The sequence below is a fragment of the Phyllobates terribilis genome, unplaced genomic scaffold (genome assembly GCF_046119375.1).
Source record: "Phyllobates terribilis strain yellow unplaced genomic scaffold, ASM4611937v1 Scaffold_11__3_contigs__length_659146591, whole genome shotgun sequence".
Taxonomy (NCBI): Eukaryota; Metazoa; Chordata; class Amphibia; order Anura; family Dendrobatidae; genus Phyllobates; species Phyllobates terribilis.
In genome coordinates, this window is record NW_027362771.1 from 209,437,952 (window position 1) to 209,454,165 (window position 16,214).

The 16,214-nt window shown below is 44.0% G+C and overlaps 1 pseudogene; it reads left to right on the plus strand.

Moving 5' to 3' along the window:
- LOC141167245 (uncharacterized) overlaps positions 1 to 15,965 on the plus strand; it is a 52,351-nt pseudogene extending 36,386 nt beyond the window's left edge.
- Positions 15,966 to 16,214: the final 249 nt, after the last annotated feature.

The following is a 16,214-nucleotide window of genomic DNA, read 5'->3' on the forward strand; positions in this document are numbered from 1 at the left end:
TCTCTGAGACCAAGAGACTGGTGGGTCGCAGTTTTTGGTGGCCTGGATGGCAGAAGGAAGTCATTAAGTGGTTGCATCAATGTACTATATGTGCTAGATCTAAGTCCTCACATACTCCTGCTGCGGGGTTGCTTTGTCCTTTGGAGGTTCCCAGTGCTCCTTGGACACATTTGGCTATGGACTTTATAACTGACCTTCCCCCCTCTGAGGGTTTTACTGTCATCTGGGTGGTCGTGGACCGTTTTAGCAAGATGTGTCACTTGGTTCCTTTCGTCAAACTGCCCTGCGCTAAAACTCTCGCTAAGGCCTTTGTCAAGGAATTTGTCAGACTTCATGGCGTTCCTACTGACATTGTTTCTGATAGGGGTCCTCAGTTCGTGGCTCGTTTTTGGCGTGCCTTTTGTGATAGGTTGGGAGTTCATTTGTCGTTCTCATCCGGATATCATCCTGAGTCTAATGGCCAGACAGAAAGGAAAAACCAGGATGTTGAGCAGTTCTTGCGTTGTTTTGTGGCAGACAATCAAGAGGGGTGGTCTGAGTTTCTGCCACTTGCTGAATTTGCTCTGAACAATCATACATCTTCTTCTGCTGGTTGTTCGCCTTTTTTTTGTTGTTCTGGGAGACATCCGTCGTTTGGGTCGTTCTCCAAGTTTGGATCTGCCGTGCCTGAGGAGGAGAATTTTTCCGGTGATTTGGAGAGAGTTTGGACGGATGTGCGTGGTAATCTTCAGGAGGCCAACAGAAAATCTAAAGACTACTTTGATAGGAAACGACAGGAGGTTTTGTTCGCTGTTGGTGACATGGTTTGGTTGTCCTCTAGGAATCTGCGGTTGAGGATTCCTTCAAAGAAATTGGGTCCCAAGTTTGTAGGGCCCTTTAAGGTGCTTCAGGTTGTCAACCAATCTGCTGTTAGGTTGGAGGTTCCTACCTCCTGGAGAATTAATCCGGTATTTCATGTCTCTCTGTTGAAAAAGCTGTTGTATCGGATTGTGACGCCTCTGCCTCTGTTCCTCCGGTGGTGGAGGACGGGGAATATGAAATTTCTCGCATCCTTAACTCTAGACGGTATAGAGGCAGTTTGCAGTATCTTGTGGCCTGGAAAGGTTTCGGTCCCGAGGATAACTCTTGGGTGAGGTCGGATGATGTTTCCGCGTCCAGACTTATCAGAGCGTTTCACAGGAGATTTCCTGATAAGCCTGGTCCTAGGGGATCCGGAGGATCCTCTTAGAAGGGGGGGTACTGTTAGAACCTTGCTCTTAGGTTTTTTTTCCTTTGCTGGTCACATGACCTTGTTGGCCTATTTAATCCTGCTCCGCCCTTCTGGCTTTGCTGGACTTCATTGTATATCTACTTTCTAGCTAGCCTGTGCTCTGTGTCTTGCTCTGTTAGTTTGCTTGGTCTACTGACCTCTTTGTTCTATATATTTTGTTTGTTCGTCTGTCTGCTACTATTTCTGTTAGGAGGTGTCCCATATTCCTCCCAGCCCTTAGTACTTGTAGGGATTCCTTCCCCACATCTATAGGTCTCCGTACAGACTAGCTTAGGACTTTAGCAGGTCTGAGCGCAGGATCAGGTCCCCTGTTACATCGTAGGGATTAAGCTGAGTTCTATCGTAGGGACAGATCTCCTCTCTTTCCTTAGCTCTGGTAGCAGAACATAACAATATGAGTATTTGAGTTTTTTTTTTATTTACAGAGATCATTATATGGTAAAATTGATCTGGAAATATGATTCTTCCGGTCAATTCAACTACAGTTATACCAAACATGTATAGTTATTTGAATTTATTTCAGTGGTGAATAAAAGTTGAGAAATTATTAAAAAAAAAATTATTTGTGTCGCCATTTTCTGAGACCCGTAACAATTTAAATTTCCAGTCAATGGAGCTGTGTTAGGACTTATATTTTGCATCCTTAGTAGTGTTGAACGAGTATGTTCTGTTAACCCTTTCGCCGAGTATGCTCGGGCCGAGCTCCGAGTATTTACAGCTGCTCGGTGATATGTTTGAATCACTCCCGTGTGCATGATTTGCGACTGTTTGACAGTTTTAATACATGGGAGGAATGTCTATTTCTTACACTTTCCTCACATGTAATAAAGCTGTCAAGCAGTTGCAAATCATGCACACGGGAGAGATTCAAACATATCACCGAGCAGCTGTAAATACTCGGAGCTCGGCCCGAGCATACTCGGAACAGAACATACTCGCTCAACACTAATCCTTAGCAGTTTTTTTTTATAAAATGATGGGGTAGATACAATGTTTTGATTGCCTCTCATTGCACTCTCACGCAGCGTTGCGGCAACCGAGAAACTCCTATTCTGGCATTTCAATTTTTCAGTCATTACATTGTTTACCGATCGAGTTAATTAATTTTACATTTTGACAGATCAGAAATTTATGTTTGCTGAGATATCACATATGTGTTTTAAGAGCATTGCGGCTTTAAAAGTCTCCTCACCATGACATGCTTAACATGTCACTCTCCACAAGGAGAAATGTTACCCCTTAGATACCGTTTGATGCCTCTCACCCAGCCAAACCATATCTCACACTTTGCACTGACAAGGGACAGTACCCCGAAACACAGTGTCTGCAAATTAAGTTTCTGATTCTGGCTTATATCCTAAGTCATGTGATAAGGCTCGTTTAACCCCTTAACAACATCTGACGTACTAATACGCGTCTGTGCCCTGGGACTTAAGAGCCAGACCCGTATTAGTACGTCATGGTGATCGCGCGCGCACAAAGGCTGTGCGGGCGCGATCGCCGCCGGGTGTCAGCTGATTGTCACAGCTGACACCCGATACTATGTGAAGGGAGCGGTCCTGCACCGCTCCCAGCACATTAACCCCCGCGATGCTGCGATCGAAGTCGATCGAAGTCAATCGCAGCATTGCGGGGGCAAGGGGAGGTGATCGCAGATACTCACCTCCTCTTCCGGCTTCCAGCGCTGTCTGCAAAGGCTTCCCGGGTGTTGCCATGACGACCCGATGTCGTCATGACAACATCCGGGTCACCAGACAGCAGGAAGATTGTTTGGAAATGCGCAGTGCATCTGAAAACAATCTTCTCCCTGTCCAGCGCTGATAGCCTGCATGACACAGGGATGGTGCTGCATTCCTGTGCCATGCAGGCGATCAGAGAAAAAAAAGTGAAAGTCCCAGGGTGGGACAAAGTAATAAAGTATATAAACTTTCAGAAAGTGAAAAAAAAAAAAATTGCAAACATATAAATAAAAAAATAAAAAAAATAATCCACCAAAAATAAAAATATAATGTACCCATCAATAAATATTATTATAAAAAAAAAACAAAAAAAACAATAAAAGTACACATATTTGGTATCAACGCATCCGGAACAACCTGACCTATAAAATTGTCCCACTAGTTAACCCCTTCAGTGAACACGGTAAAAAAAAAAAAAAAAAACGAAGCAAAAAACAATCCTTTATCACCATACCGCCAAACAAAAAATGGAATAACACGCGATCAAAAAGACAAATATAAATAAAAATGGTACCACTGAAAACGTCATCTCGTCCCACAAAAAACAAGCCAACATACAGCTCCATCAGCCGAAAAATAAAAAAGTTATAGCTCTCAGAATAAAGCTATGCTAAAAAATATTTTTTTCTATAAAATTGCTTTTATTATGTAAAAGTGCAAAACATAGAAAAACGATATAAATGTGATACCGCTGTAAACATACTGACCCGAAGAATAAAGCTGGCTTATCAATTTTACCACACGCGGAACAGAATAAAAAAAAACAAAAAAAACAATTCCTGAATTGTTGGTTTTTGTTTATTCTGCCTCCCAAAAATCGGAATAGAAAGCGATCAAAAAATGTCACGAGCCTGAAAATGGCACCAATAACAACGTCAACTCATCTCGCAAAAAACGAGCCGTCACATGACTATCTGCCAAAATCTGGAAAAATTATAGCTCTCAAAATATGGCGATGCAAAAACTAGATTTTACAAAAAATGCGTCTTTTAGTGTGTGACAGCTGTCAGTCATAAAAGCCCCATATGATTCTGGTATTGCTGTAATCACACCGACCCGAAGAATAAAGTCGTCTAATCACTTCTACCGCACGAGGAACGGCGTAAAAAATAAACTCTTGGGTTAGGATTGGGCTAGGGTTAGGGCTGGGATTGGGGTTAGGGTTGTGCTAGGATTAGGGTTGTGCTAGGGTTAGGGTTGTGCTAGGGTTAGGGTAGTGCTAGGGTTAGGGCTGGGGTTGGGGTTAGGGTTGGGGTTAGGGTTGTTATGGGGTTGGGATTTTTTTCAAAAGTATGAAAGAAAGATGACGATATGGCGACTAGTGTTGAGCGCAAGTGCTCGCTACTTGAGTTTGCATCGGGTGCTCTGGTATGCATTGAGTATCGTGGGTATTTGAGTGACATGCTCGAGTCTCTGCCCCATATGCTTCACGGCCAAAAAAACTTTACGGGGATTGCCTGCCATGCACGAGCGATCCCCGCATGTTTTTTTTTGGGTGTCTAATAACCGTGAAACAGGGACTCAAGTATGTCACTTGAGCACACGCTGTACATGGTGCATACCTGAGTACCCAATGCAAACTCAAGTAGCGAGCACTTGCGCTCAAGACTAATGACAACTTATTCAATATGATGACCTAATGTAAACAAATTCTGTGTCGTACCTCTGGGTTCAAAATGTTCACTATACACCTTAATAAAATCCTTGAGGGGTATAGTTTCCAAAATAGGGTCACTTGTGGGGGAGCTCTACTGTTTAGGCACATCACGGGCTCTAAAAACGTGACATGGTGTCCGCTAACAAATTGAATGGAAAATCGGCTCAAATTGTTAGCGGACGCCATGTTGCGTTTGGAGAGCTACATGATGTCCGCTAACAATTTGAGCCGACAATTTGTTAGAGGATACCATGTTGCATTTGGAGAGTCCCTGTGTGACCAAACATTGGAGCTCCCCCACAAGTGACCCCATTTTGGAAACTAGACCCCCCAAGGCACCTATAGAGATGCATAGTGAGCACTTGGAACCCCCAGGTGCTTCACAAATTGATTCATAAAAATGAAAAAGGTTTTTTTTTTTCACTTTTTCATTTTTACGAATCAATTTGTGAAGCACCTGGGGGTTCCAAGTGCTCACTATGCATCTAGATAGGTGCCTTGGGGTGTCTAGTTTCCAAAATGGGGTCACTTGTGGGGGAGCTCCAAAGTTTGGGCACACAGGGGCTCTCCAAATGCAACATGGTGTCCGCTAACAATTTGAGCCAATTTTCCATTCAATTTGTTAGCGGATACCATGTAGCATTTGGAGAGTCCCTGTGTGCCCAAACATTGGAGCTCCCCCACAAGTGACCCCATTTTGGAAACTAGACACCCCAATGCACCTATCTAGATGCATAGTGAGCACTTGGAACCCCTAGGTGCTTCACAAATTGATTCGTAAAAAATGAAAAAATGAAGAAAAAAAACACTTTTTCATTTTTACGAATCAATTTGTGAAGCACCTAGGGGGTTCCAAGTGCTCACTATGCATCTAGATAGGTGCCTTGGGGGGTCTAGTTTCCAAAATGGGGTCACTTGTGGGGGAGCTCCAATGTTTGGGCACACAGAGGCTCTCCAAACGCAACATGGTGTCCGCTAACAATTTCAGCCGACAATTTGTTAGCGGATACCATGTTGCATTTGGAGAGTCCCTGTGTGCCCAAACATTGGAGCTCCCCCACAATTGACCTCATTTTGGAAACTAGACCCCCAAAGGCACCTATCTAGATGCATAGTGAGCACTTGGAACCCCCAGGTGCTTCACAAATTGATTCATAAAAATGAAAAAGTGTTTTTTTTTCACTTTTTCACTTTTACAAATCAATTAGTGAAGCACCTGGGGGTTCCAAGTGATCACTATGCATCTAGATATGTGCCTTGAGGGGTCTAGTTTCCAAAATGGGGTCACTTGTGGGGGAACTCCAATGTTTGGGCACACAGGGGCTCTCCAAACACAACATGGTGTCCGCTAATTATTCAAGAAAATTTTACAATCAAAAAGTCAAATGGCGCTCCTTCCCTTCCGAGCCCTGCCGTGCGCCCAAACAGTGTTTTTTCCCCACATATTTGGTATCTGCGTGTCCAGGGGAAATTGCACAACAAATTTTGGGGTCTATTTTTTCTTGTTACCCCTGTGAAAATAAAAAAATTGGGTCTAAAGTAACATTTTTGTGAAAAAAGTTAAATGTTTATTTTTTTCTTCCACATTCAAAAAATTCCTGTGAAGCACCTGAAGGGTTAATAAAGTTCTTGAATGTGGTTTTTAGCACCTTGAGGGGTGCAGTTTTTAGAATGGTGTCACTTTTGGGTATTTTCTGTCATAAAGACCTCTCAAAGTGACTTCAAATGTGATGTGGTCCCTAAAAAGATGGTTTTGTAAATTTTGTTGGAAAAATGAGAAATCGCTGGTCAACTTTTAACCCTTATAGCTCCCTAACAAAAAAAAATTTGGGTTCCAAAATTGTGCTGATGTAAAGTAGACATGTGGGAAATGTTATATATTAACTCTTTTGTGTGACATATCTCTCTGATTTAAGGGCAGAAAAATTCAAATTTTGAAAATTGCTAAATTTTCAAAATTTTCGCCAAATTTCCGTTTTTTTCACAAATAAACGCAAGCAATATCGAAGAAATTTTACCACAATCATGAAGTACTATATGTCACGAAAAAACAGTCTCAGAATCAGGGGGATCCGTTGAAGCGTTCCAGAGTAATTACCTCATAAAGTGACAAGTGGTCAGAATTGGAAAAATTGGCCTGGTCATTAACGTGCAAATCACCCTCGGGGCTTAAGGGGTTAAAGGTCACTATTGACCTTTAAGATTGCTACTTCCTGTTGGTGGCACTAGAGTTCTGGTCCTCTTTCTCACTGAAGAGACAATTTGAAGATTTTTCTAAAATGTTATTTTATTTTTTAATTGAGGAAAAGAGTGGTGATAAATACAAGCCAGAAGATGGAATTCACAGAAGGACCATCATGACATTGGCACTGTTGGGCAGTTAGAATAGTGCACCCCCATTCCATGAGCTGATGTTTGAGGCAAATTATGGCTGCATAACTCAGCCATCATATGCAGTGAGACAAGCAGCAGACATATGACGTAACTGTATGTCAAATCTTGGTAAGTGTTTAAAAAGCAGAGAAAACTTCAAGACAATCTTGACAATCTTCCTAGGAGTGTATATCCTAGAGACTTAATTTCAAGGTCAGACCTTTCATCCCAAAAAAATAGAAAGAAAGCTGAAGACATGACCGACATGTCTTTGTAAGAACAGTAAATGTTCATGTTCATGGCAGCAGAGATAGAAAAGGATTGAACTAGTATGACTTTTTTGAAAGGCTGGCTTGGAAAATACCCATTGTCTTATAGAAGAATATGATTTACAACTAAAGTTTACAATACCATCTCCAGAAGAAGGTATAGTCTCATGTGGCATACTATAAGAAGCATGAAAGCAATTAGAGATGTGCGTTTGATCCGCAGAGGATCGTGTTTGAATTGAATTTCCTGAAATTCTAACATTTTCTTATTCAATTTGGAGTCCGCCCTAAAAAAAAACTTGCAGGACAGAATTTCTCACATTGCATAAACATCAGAGAGTGGGCTAACATCATTTTGCGCTATTTGCGTTGTCGCATGAGCCTTCACATAATGCTCTGTTGCTTTGACATCTTACAGATTGTCATACTTTTTAGGTTATATGCGCACGTTCAGTATTTGATTGCAGAAATTTCAATTCAGGAAATGCTGCCGATTTCACGCTGTGTATTTATGCAGAGTCAAACCCGCAGCGGCCAGATGTTACAGCATAGTGGATGGGATCTCTAGAAATCCCATGTCCACTATACGTGCAGCTGAGGCCGCGGATCACCCAAGGACAATGACATGCGGCGCGTCTTTCAGGACCACAGAATGTAAAACTCTCTTGCTAGTCTCCGCAACAGAAATTTGACCACTAGAATGTATTGAATGGTTCAATGAACACATGTGGATTTACCTGCGTTCAATAGAATGCAGCATTTTGGATGCAGCAAAAATATGCTGCTTCCAAAGCGCTGCTACATCCGGATCGTGGGCACATACCTTTAAAATAAAAAAATGGCTTGGGCTCCCGCATCATTTTCATAACCAGCAGAAGGAAAACCAACCACTGGGGGCTGGAGAAGGGGCCATTAGCCAAAAATGTTCCCTGGTTATTAATAACAGCCCACAGATGTTTGCTTAGCCTTTACTGGCTAGATTAGAAGAAGACCCCAGAAAAAAATTGACGTACGGTCCCCCTATAAAATCTAACCAGCAAAGGCAAGGCAGACAGCTGTGGTCTGATATTAATAGCCAGGGAAGAGATCATGGATCCTGGCCCCCTCCAAAGCTTAGATTCTGCTCTTCAAACTTGCCCTTGTGTGGAGGCAAGTGGGGTAAAATGGTTGGGGTTCATGTCAGCCCTGTATTGGCAGCTGACATGAAGCTCAGGTTAGTAATGGAGGGCGTCTATAAGACACCCCCATTACTAAGCCAGTAGTAAAGTTTTTGAATTAAAGACTTGGCCAGAATAAAGTCTTTTATTCAAAATAAAATTACACATGGTTTTAATAATTTATTTAAAAATAAAAATCACTGTATACTCACCTAACACTAAATGTGCTGAAGCCATTGTCACTAGTAAAAAAAATAAATAAAAATCAACCACATTCCTCACCTGTGTGCTGTGATAACATTATCCAGTGTCCCATGACACTTCTAGAGCAGTCACATCAGCAATCACTGGGCAGCACGCTATACACTGATAGGAGTGTAATCACTCCTGTCAGTGGGCACTGAGCTGCTGGAAGTGAGGTCACTGGAGTTCAATCACCTGATGATCAGCTGATAGGCTCCAGTGACCTCACTTACTGCACCAGTGCTGCATGAGAAAATTCCTCACAAGGAATTTCCCTACTGTGCACACTTGACACACTCGACCACTTAACCACTGTCTGGCAGGCAGTAGTGGCTAAGCTGCATGGAAACCAGCTGTACACTATGAAAGTATAAAGCTCTTGTCAGGAATATTAGAAAATATTAATATCAGGAAAGTGTCCTTCCATCTGCATGACACACATGTTCACCTCCTCCCTCACCCACTCCTTCTGCCAGCACCAAGCCCCAATTAACGCACGGCTGATAAATAGTTATTCACACACGGCCAGGGAAGAGTGTTAAAACTTCGTTAGGGAACCAAGCCTCTTGTCTCTGAGAGAGCAGGGGGTAATTACAACCGCAGGCTTGCAATAATTTACGTGTACTTGTGAAGACTAGTTCCCGAGTCTCAAAGGAAAGTTTGTAGACGAACTGACTCCGATATTAGTTATGAAATAATATGAGTTCTATTGGTCCGACAGTAACGGGACCCATATGTGTAGTGACCAAATCAGCCCCGGATTATGTAGGTCACTTTCCAGGGCCGTAACCAACATAGGGGGGCCGCAGTGCAAGAACCTCGGAATAGCAGACTGCAGCGATGTGATGCGTGATGTCAAAATAAAGATAAAATCAAGAGGGAAAATATGGCGTAGTTTGCGAACTTCTGCGATTAACGAGCGATGAGTTATCGCAAAAGTCAGCATTTCTAATAAAAATCTACAGGCTGAAGACCGGCCCAAATGATGTCACCGGAAGGGGCGTGTGGCCAGGTCTCTCCTTAGGTATAAAGTTATCTAGGGGGAAGACAGAAGCACTCATTGCCAGGTGGGAATAAGAATTATAAGCAACGGGTCCTGTTCAATAACAGCATAATCTGGAGAGCCCCTCCTCCACATATATCGAATCGTCTCCGCGATCGTATAGTGTAAGTAATTTATCTTCTCTTTCCTCCTGTTTATTTTATGTAACTGCCTATGTATTTTAATGTCCCCTTTGTAACATCCTTGCATATATTTTTCCTAAACACTGCCTCCCTTTTTGGATTAAGTATAAAATTTAATAGTTCTGTTTCTTTTGTTCTGTAATCGTTCTCCTCCCCGAAGCCATAAACGCTACCGGGTTGGTTCCTGACCCGATATCAGTCTTTTAACGGACTTGTATCAAATGAGAACTGGTGGCAGCATACCATCTGGGGGGATTTGAGGAAGGCTGGCAGTGACGGTCGGGGGTGTGGATATATATTACTGGCACGGCCAGGGAAATATATATATACCGCCCTCACTGCAGAGGGCCTCAAATACCCAGTGGGCTACAGGACGGCCTCTCCGGCGACCACTCGCTCTAGGTGCAGTACCTTGACTGACCTGAGAGGCGAGGGGGCACCAGAGAGCCGTGCCTGTATCGTGGCGTCACGGATTGGTGACATGTAAGGGACAACACACACCCCACAGTGTCTTCCCCTGCTGGTGGCAGCTTCCTGGCACTACTTACTCTAGGTGCAGTACCTTGACTGACCTGAGAGGTAAGGGGGAGCCAGAGAGCGGCACCCACCGGCCGGCAAGCTTTCCTGACAAATTGGTGGCAGCGATGGGATATTACAGAACATCAGTGCCAATTATTCCGGTCCCTGAAAACTTGCACGTTTCTTGCGAGAATTCTGTGCAGAGTTTTAAGAAATCAGACTCAGTGTTTTAATATTTTTTATCTGGGACATTACTATACGTGTAGCAGTTGCATCCCCTCCCCTTGTCTTGTTTTTCTATCCTATCTTTTATTTGGCAATAATGGCTACACGTGGAGAGCCCTGGTATCACCAACAGACGAAGGACACTCTCACTGCCCGATGTGAGCTGAGGCAGATTGACCCCACGGGCAAAACCAAGGCCCAAATGATTGCTGAACTGTTACAAGGTGCTGCAGAGCCCATCCAACAGCAGAGCCCTGATGATGGGGCGGCCAGCCAAGGCCCGGATGGCGCTGCTGCAGGGGTCCCACCTGTGATTGCCAGCCATACCCACAACCAGGGTAGTGTGGACCCCCACCTGCAGATGGCCTTGGAGCTGCTTGCAGCAGACAATAGTGACGGACGACTGCAGCTGATCCTGAAATTCCAGGAGCGAGCAGAGCAACAGGTCGAAGCGGAGCGACAAGCCCAAGCTGACCGAGAAGCTGCTGACCGAGAGGAGCGACAAGCCCAAGCTGACTGAGAGGCTGCTGAGCGACAAGCTGACCGACAACTCCAGCTGGAGCTAGCCCGGATTCAGCAGGAGTCGCCCTCTACGCAGGCCCGTGAGTCCAACAGCACCAACTGGTTTAAACCGCGTCCTGACCACTTCCCTGTGATGGAAAAGGATGGGGACTTGGACACATTTCTGCGAGGCTTTGAAAAGGCCTGCAGGCAATATCAGTTGCCCCCAAGCCAGTGGGCGAGATATTTAACCCCAGGACTCCGAGGAAAAGCCTTGGAGGTGTTTGCTTCCCTTCCTCGAGAACAAGATGGAGATTGTGAGGCAGTTAAGCAGGCCCTGATAAAAAAGTATCAGTTGACCCCGGAGGTTTACCGGAAAAAGTTCAGAGCCCTCCAACGTGGACCACATGACACCTACAGCGATGTGGTAGACGGGCTCCGAACCAACTTTGAGCAGTGTATCCGAGGACTGTGAGTCACCACCTTCGAGGACCTGACGGATCTGGTGGTGAAGGACCAGTTTTTCCGTCTTTGCCCAGTGGAAGTGAGACAATTTGTGCTTGACCGGGAGCCGAAAGAAGCCGCCAAAGCAGCCCAGATTGCGGATACCTATGAGGCCAACTGCACACCAGAGGTGCGGAAGTCAGCCTCCGCCAGCTGGAAAGGGGGTAAGCCGACGACCACCCCCAGTGTTCCAGCCAGCCGGCCCTCAGCAGGGTCTGCCCCATCTTCCAGCACCTGGACTGCATTTAACTCCCGTAAGTGCTATACTTGTGACCAAACGGGTCACATCAGCCTTGTCTGCCCGGAGAGGCAGAAGATGAACCCCACACCTGAGGCCCCAGGACCTACTGCAGCCATTCTTTTTGTGGGTGGGGCGGTTGGCCGGGCCCGGGAGAACTTACAACCTGTTACCGTGGGAAACACAGTCACTGTCGGCCTTAAGGACACTGGCGCAGAACGCACCCTAATCCGCCCTGAGTTTGTGTTACCAGAGGAACTCATTCCTGGGAAGACCCTGACTGTCACCAGGTTTGGGGGTGTCCGCCGTCGCATACCGATGGCCCGAGTTTTCCTGGACTGGGGTGCGGGGAGGGGGTTAAGGGAAGTGGGGGTGTCGGAGAATCTCCCCACTAATGTGCTATTGGGAACTTATCTGGGACGGTTGGTTGCCCGATACATTCCTGGCAACCCTCCCAGTTCTGATATGTCATGTAATACAACTGTCAGTAATGTCAATGTGATATCTAATAAAAGTGTGTGTTGTGATAAAGGAGAACTCAGCCACCTCACCCCACGGGGTGATGCTGCTGAGGATCCCCTAAAGCGAGCCAGCATAAGTGCTAGGGGCAAGGGGAGCAGGCACGGACACAAGGAAGCAGGTAGTCCCATGCAGGTGACCAGTGTCACACCAGATGGTAACATGGTCAGCTGCCCCATGACTAGCACAGCTCCAGGGGTGATGTGGAAGGATGGGGAGAAACACGGGGATCATAGGGAAAGTGGTCCCGTGCCAACGACCAGTGTCACGACGGACTGTGACATGGCCGGTCATAGCTCCCCCTTAGAGAGCACAGCTCTCAAGGTAAAGAAGATGACAGGTAAAAAGGTAGGCCGCATAACCAGGCGAGGTAACAGGAAAGTGTGTTCCCCTGTCTGTCAGGAGTATGGGAGGAAGGTACCCATAGCCTGTCAGAGGTGTGGAGAAAATGTATCCCAAACCGGTCAGGGTGATCGGAAAGCGGGACCCTCAGGTTGGTGGGCAAGTGAATCTGCGGCTTGTCGGATCAGCAGGAAGGGTGGGCCAGGAGGTGGGCTCAAGGGGCAATCTGTAAATCACCCCTTATGCCACCTCAAAGAGGGGGAGATGTCAGGAATATTAGAAAATATTAATATCAGGAAAATGTCCTTCCATCTGCGTGACACACATGTTCACCCCCTCCCTCACCCACTCCTTCTGCCGGCACCAAGCCCCAATTAACGCACGGCTGATAAATAGTTATTCACACACGGCCAGGGAAGAGTGTTAAAACTTCGTTAGGGAACCAAGCCTCTTGTCTCTGATAGAGCAGGGGGTAATTACAACCGCAGGCTTGCACTAATTTACGTGTACTTGTGAAGACTAGTTCCCGAGCCTCAAAGGAAAGTTTGTAGACAAACTGACTCCGATATTAGTTATGAAATAATATGAGTTCTATAGGTCCGACAGTAACGGGACCCATATGTGTAGTGACCAAATCAGCCCCGGCTTATGAAGGTCACTTTCCAGGGCCGCAACCAACAATCGGGGGGCCGTAGTGCAAGAACCCCGGAATAGCAGACTGCAGCGAAGTGATGCATGATGTCAAAATAAAGATAAAATCATGAGGGAAAATATGGCGTAGTTTGCGAACTTCTGCGATTAACGAGCGATGAGTTATCGCAAAAGTCAGCATTTCTAATAAAAATCTACAGGCTGAAGACCGGCCCACATGATGTCACCGGAAGGGGCGTGTGGCCAGGTCTCTCCTTAGGTATAAAGTAATCTAGGGGGAAGACAGAAGCACTCATTGCCAGGGGGAATAAGAATTATAAGCAACGGGTCCTGTTCAATAACAGCATAATCTGGAGAGCCCTTCCTCCACCTATATCGAATCGTCTCCACGATCGTATAGTGTAAGTAATTTATCTTCTCTTTCCTCCTGTTTATTTTATGTAACTGCCTATGTATTTTAATGTCCCCTTTGTAACATCCTTGTATATATTTTTCCTAAACACTGCCTCCCTTTTTTGATTAAATATAAAATGTAATAGTTCTGTTTCTTTTGTTCTGTAATTGTTCTCCTCCCTGAAGCCATAAACGCTACCGGGTTGGTTCCTGACCCTATATCAGTCTTTTAACGGACTTGTATCAAACGAGAACTGGTGGCAGCATACCATCTGGGGGGATTTGAGGAAGGCTGGCAGTGACGGTCGGGGGTGTGGATATATATTACTGGCGAGGCCAGGGAAATATATATATACCGCCCTCACTGCAGAGGGCCTCAAATACCCAGTGGGCTACAGGACGGCCTCTCCGGCGACCACTCGCTCTAGGTGCAGTACCTTGACTGACCTGAGAGGCGAGGGGGCGCCAGAGAGCTGTGCCTGTTTCGTGGCGTCACGGATTGGTGACGTGTAAGGGACAACACACACCCCACAGTGTCTTCCCCCACTGGTGGCAGCTTCCTGGCACTACTTACTCTAGGTGCAGTACCTTGACTGACCTTAGAGGTAAGGGGGCGCCAGAGAGCGGCACCCACCGGCCGGCAAGCTTTCCTGGCAGCTCTCATTGCGGAAAAATGACTATAGATAAAAAAGCAAGCAAATTCAAAACTTGCTTTCATGCGTTTCATTTTTACCAACTAAAGAAATTTTAGAACATAAGAATACATATTTAACTTTTTGCACTCGCAGCCTTGATGCTGGTTCACTGGTAGCACTTCCTGGAACAATTTTTGTTAGGTAATAAATTCTGAATACTGGGAGCATATCATAAGTATTGTTATTTTGGAGATGCTCTGACCCAGTCAACTAGTCAGTACAATTTGACACTTTTCAGTGTCACATTCTTAATCTTGTTTATTTTTCATGCCTACAACATCAACTTGAAGAACTGCTGTTTACTGCCCAATATATCCCATTTCTTGATATGTGCCAGAGTCACAAAATAATAAGCATTATTCACTTTACGTGTCTGTTTTAATGTTTTCACAAATTTAAGGATATCATTATCCCTTATCTAACACCCGTTTTGCATATGCTTTGCATATGCATACCTGTTGTTCTACTTTATCATAAAAAATCAATAAAAGTCATAGAAATTTCTGGTCCCTGATATAAATAATACCAATGGTGCTCTCTAGATGGTATTAACTATAATTAAACATTGTACATTAGGGGCCTTTAGTGTATATCTATTAGTAACCCTTATGAACTTAAATGTGCAGATTGGTAAAGTCAGAATATACTAGTTATTTTACTTCTATGTGACCACCAGTGTTTATCATTTTCTTATGGTCTATTTATTTTCTTCATGCAATACTTTTAATTTTTATTTTCTGTCAAAATGTATATAGTATAAGAGTAAAAGAATGAACGAAGGATGCTAGGAGCTGTAACTGATGACCGATAGTTAATTTTTTGTAAGTGTTTACAATAATATTTATATTGTATTACCCTGCTTTCCTTCCATCAGTGGCTGCGGCTGGTTTCTTGTTTGCTGTCATTATTGTCTGTCAACAATAAAGATAAGTGCCACTAAACAAATTGGCTATACAATTGAATCTGATTTTCTTGCATATTCCTAGAATCTAATTAATAATTACATTAGTACCTAACGCAGAGAGTATTCAAATAGATGAATAACATTGGAGGATACATAACTTTGAAGTATTATTTGTGAAATAAGTTTATGGTGTAGAGAAATTGCAGAACATGGTAATGGTAGAATCAAGCTCATTCACATTTAAAAGAATCAAAATAAAATATATTCTACAGCTAAGAAATCCATACAGATATTGGCTGATGACCAAGTTACAGAAGTGTTGGTATCTAAATATTTGTACAATTAAAATACAAAACTCAATAAAGGTTGTTTAGAGAAACCAACATGGTGTCTCAATTACTGGTAAGAGAAATATATTAAAAAACAATGGACCACAGCCAAGATATCTCTGTGGCAGCCAAATGTTTTTCTTACTACAGGAATACCCATACAGCTGATGATATACATTGTCAGTCAATCATTTGACGTGTATAGGAGCCACTCAAGCATTAACATATTTATTCTTTTTCTTTCCAGAATAGATAAAGTCCTCTGACAGTGAGTTATCCCCTTTCCACCATATTTATGATTGAGTAGTGTAAAATAGGTGCCAGTCAAACAAGTGTTTAGCTAGCAGCTACAGTATTAGAAGCCTATGGTCAAATTAAAGATAACCTGTCGGCATGATTTTGTAATATAAAGTAAATACATAGCTGTAATACTGATTACATCGATACTTTTGGTGAAGAAATCCATTTTGTGGTTTTTCTTTAATCACCATTTGAAGTTCC